We start from the raw sequence: 5,000 nt of genomic DNA, 5'->3' as shown, positions 1-5,000 counted from the left end.
GAAGGCTGATCATCTCAACAGTTCTCCAGCAATCAGACCTTTACACTTGAGTAAAAAGAAGTAAAGCCTGCTTGAATTTTGCCAGTACTGAAAGGATGTAGAGGGCAGGAGGGAAAGTTCTGAACACTTTGAGCAGAACCCCAGGCACCGCTCATCCCCTGGATAATATCATACCTTTAGTGAAGAAGCAACAGTACAAGCAGCATCACGTCATGAGGGGACTTTTCAGCAGCAGGGGCAAGGAGACTGTTCAGAACAGAGGGAATGATGTATGCAGCCAAATACAGAAAGATCTGTATTACTTCTAGACTGTCCTCTGTCTTTCTGTCAATTTCTCTCTCTCTCTCTCTGTACCTTCTGCAGGTGTCCCTGGTCCTGGAGCTGTATATTGCTGATGTGCAGTTACTGGCCCCTCCAAACTGCAGTGTCTATTTGTTGTTTATTATTGCTGTTCTTTTCTCTCTCCTCTATCCCACTCACCCAAACTGGTCAAGGCAGATGGCCGCCCAGACTGAGCCCGGTTCTGCTGGAGGTTTTTTCTTCCGTTAAAGGGAGTTTTTCCTCCTCCATTGCCACCAAGTGCTGCTCATAAGGGATTTGTTGGTTTTTTGTAAAGTGCCTTGAGATGTTTTTATTTTTTTGTTGGCACTATATAAATAAATAAATTTAATTCAATTAAATTTAATGATTTCCTTTTCCATCCATAATTTCAAATGTCAGGTTTCAGTAAGACTTTTAACACATGATAGTGACCAACTGGCTTTTATATAAAAAGTGTCTTTTCATACTCTTTTTTGCTTCTTCTTCATTAGTTGCATGAGCTGTTGAAGTATTGACTGAGATTAAAACACCAACAACGTCAGTATTTTTTCATTAATTTCCTGCCTTTTACACGGAAGAATTTTCCCAAGACCTGCTTTAGGGATCTTGATCCCCACATTGGGAATCACTACCCTAACCAAGTGATTTACACTCCGGTCCTCCTGTCACCCTGCTTCCTGACTCCATATATTGACCTACTTACCTGTGAGTGACAGTGTTGCATGCTTGGCTGATACAGTCCTAAGGTGTGCTTGATGGATGAGTTGATTTCCAAAAGATCTGTTTACCTTGTTGCTTTGAAAGGCCTAGCATGACCCGCCAGCATGTATCAAGATGCAAGTCCCACTCTGGGTACACCGGAACACCAACAGGTTGTGACCTCTGACAACAAGATCCAACATCATGTGGCGACTGCACATCAATAAACACTTTGAAACCATGGCACGGCCATGGCCCCAACAAAGCCTTGCTGTGACACAAAGACAACACAATTGGAAAACAGGAATGCATGAGCTGAGAAAAGGAAGGACTAGGTGGGAGTAAGGGGTGATATTGGGGTGGGGGGGGGGTGTTTTAGAAACAAATCATTTGATGCAGAAACTGAGCAGTGGCCATTTGACTGCTCAGAGGACTATATGGGCTGTGACTTTCAGGACCTGCAATGCAGGTTTCAAAAGGCCCTCTGAAGTGACAGCTTTTTCTCTCTTTCTGTCCCTGTGGTGCAGGGACTTGGACAGGGCCCAGAGACACTTATATCACTGGGCCATGACAGCTACACACACGAACACACAAACACACACAGAACGATGGCTCCAAGTCTTTTGTTGCCAGGTCCTGGTCCACTGATCTTCTTCATTGCTAAAGGACAATAGGAGGGCAGCCAGTTACACAGGCAGTCAATCAGCTACTGTCTGCTTCCCAATAACATAGCAGGCACTCGCACGGGCAGAACTAATCTGGGAATGTCTCTCCAGGTCTTCACCAAAAACCTCATCTTCGATAAGGGATATAACAAAAGGAAAAGGCTTCCACTAAAATCCTACTCATGTATTGACATTACTGTTATTATAATAACTTCATTAAATTAATGGACAATACAAGCTCTACATGGTTAAGTAAAATGAAGGTTATAGCATTAAAAATCTTGTCAAGTTTCAGCAGTAGATCATGTTTAGTCATGTTTAAGACCAAAGTGTTCATATACAAAGTTGCAGCTGGTTCATTTATAAATCTAGCTGTATTATATTGTCCAACAACCAATGCGTCATTTTAAAACAGCTTTGTTTGTTTGTTTTCCAAGTGAAATCTTTTACATATTAGAGAATAGTTTTTCATTTAGATTTGAAAATGGCAAGCTGTAAAAACAAAGCTAACATATCATTCAAAATAATAATATAATGAAGTTGATATGGAAAATGTGCTACCAAATTGCTTCTTAGGCAGACACATAGCAACATTATCATTTATACTGAGTTTTCAGCCTCTTCCAATAGTGAATCTCCTGATGTTTTAGTTTCTTTATGTGTACCACATTCAGCAATTAGTCTAAAATAGACTAAGCTTTGAAGAGCTGACAGAAAATCAGACTTCATCACTACACGTCATCAATTTCATATTAAATGGAGCCTTTTAACCCAATGTTAAATAAGATGATCCAGTAATACAAACACATGTACCAAATGCAACTTTATATAACACAACACAACTATGTAGCCAGACTTCAACAAAGACCAAGAAGCAATCACAGCTAAACCAATGAGCAGCTCATAGAATAGCTCACTATCTTTTTTTTCACTCCCCCCCATCAGTCTCAGGGCTCCTATTTTGGATGCCCCTCTTCATTCGATGTGGCAGCAATTAGCAGAGACTTTTGTCCCTTTGGGCAGACAGGCGGTCCACTCCACTGATCCCTGTCCATACAGACTGAATGGAGAAAACTGAAGATAGCGCAACATGTGGATCAAACAGACCTGCCTTGCCACCGTCTTGCTTCTTTATTGTAGAAGAAGAAAAAAGGAGGTGGGTGGGGAAAGAGAGGGAGGAAAAAAGAGTGGAGGTGTTAGTTTTCCCATGAGAATGCGTTTTTTTTTGGGAAGGAGGGGAGAGCGATTCAAGGCTTCTTCAAGAACTTTCTTTCATTAGAAACAAATGCACTTTTTTTTTTCACAGCACTTCTACCATGGTTCATTTTGACTTTATGGAACCTTATTTGTCCCACATACATCTTTAAGCAAACTCTACACGTTCACACTTTCACACGCCACTACAGCAAGTAGGGAAGAGTAAGTAGGTTTACTCGAGTATTGTACTTTACTTGTATTACCCATGTCATTTTATACTTGCACTAGTCTATACATTGCCTTTCCAAGGACTGGAGAGCCACCACAGAGTCAAATAATTATGCCACTGTATGTCCCAGTCAAACAAGCTCTGCTGCGTCTGCATCTTCTAACTCATAATAGCCTTGGAGCAGTTTTGTTGGAAACGTTTTAGCACTTAATTTCTCCAGCTTTACACCTGGAACCATGTGACACACAGGCTGATCGAGGTCCACTGATAGTAGGATAATGTCCTCCTCCCAGGCAAAAGATTCTCCACTTTACATGTTGCAGATCCAACAAAAAGCGAAGTAATGTTATAATAGACTACTTCAGCAACCCAGTTAATGGAATAAAACCTTATCACAACAAAACAGTGTCGGAGCAACGTTCTTCTCTTTACCTGTATTTTCAATCTCTGCTCTCTATACCTTAACTCCTCTTGTCTTCTTGCAAAAATCACACAGAACACAAATACACACCAAGCTAACAGACCAGCTATTTAGTGTCTTTTTTCTTTTTGAAAGCAAATAGCTTCATTTTAATATATATTCTTAAAACCCCACTATTTCTGCTTTATCAAATATTGAATTCAGTTTTCACTCTTATTTTTCATGATAATACTGCCTCCCCAGCTCCTGAAGTAAGCGGTTTTTACTTCTTGACCAGCAGAGAGTTTTTTTTCTGGTCCCAAGCCAGTTCTTTTCCTGTCATAATGCAAAGAACTAGTTTCTGTCTCTGTAACTGCTTTGGTGGAAAAGGGATATATGTGTGTCTCATAGAGGTTTAAGCAAAACATAAAAAATATTTGCTGCTATACTGGTATAGCAGTGACAGCCTTTGTCACTTCAGAGATCCTAGTGGCAGTGCAAATGCAAACAGAAAAAGCCCCTGAGGGAATGTAGTTTTAAGGGAGCTCCCTATTGGGGTAGTCCCTAAAACTGATGGCCTTAATTGCATCTGATGATGGGGCCTTTATCTGTATGCTATTGTGATTTTGGCCCCCCCAGTGTGATCTCAATATGCTGCTTAGGTAGGCAGAATTAATGAACAGTTGATCACTATAACAGGTAAAGCAAGGGTCACATCACAGACAGAAACAGCCAATGGCATCTTTAGACTAAAGAAGCTTGCTAGGAGTGGTGCTATTTTTGACAAGCCCCACTGGTTTCCTTTGCTGATGAGGGGCCTGTCTTTAGCTTCTTGATTGACAGCTTGAGTTACTATATTATTTTAGGGTAAAGATAATAGGTAAAGTCTAAACACAGTGCAAGGTGCATTTATTATTGGTATACATTTTATCTTAGAAACATATACAGATACAGAGGGAACAACAATTTTGACAACAATGAAGAGTCTCCTGGAAGGACAGCTACCACAGTTGACCCCAGGACTTTGACCTTTTTTTGACTACCAGATGTTCATTCTATTGATACCAGACTCAGCCTAATCAGCCAGTAGAAGTCACAACTTGAGAGACAAGGACAAACTCCCCATTTGGGCCTGTTTGATGATGCAACTGACAGAGGAGAAGACACTATCAACCAGACACCAGGAATTGCTTTTAGTTCAAATTGGTTTTGAATTATTATTAGTAACTCCCATTAAAAAGGCGGAAGTGAAACTAGCTTTGCTCTGCTTTTCCTCCAACACTATGACAAATTACATGTTAGTCAATCAATAACAGAAAAGTAGATTTTGAAACTAGGAACCAATATAATTTAAATCAGCAGAAACCACAAAACCAATATAATTTAAATCAGCAGTTTTCATAAATTATTTATTACAGCTTGCAGGGAAAAACTTATCTAATGTGTTGCTCTACACAGCAGCTTTCAATTAGTTTTGTGTTTTAATTTA

This window comes from Mastacembelus armatus, chromosome 3, assembly GCF_900324485.2.
Source record: "Mastacembelus armatus chromosome 3, fMasArm1.2, whole genome shotgun sequence".
Taxonomy (NCBI): domain Eukaryota; kingdom Metazoa; phylum Chordata; class Actinopteri; order Synbranchiformes; family Mastacembelidae; genus Mastacembelus; species Mastacembelus armatus.
Note: the sequence above shows the minus strand (reverse complement) of the source record.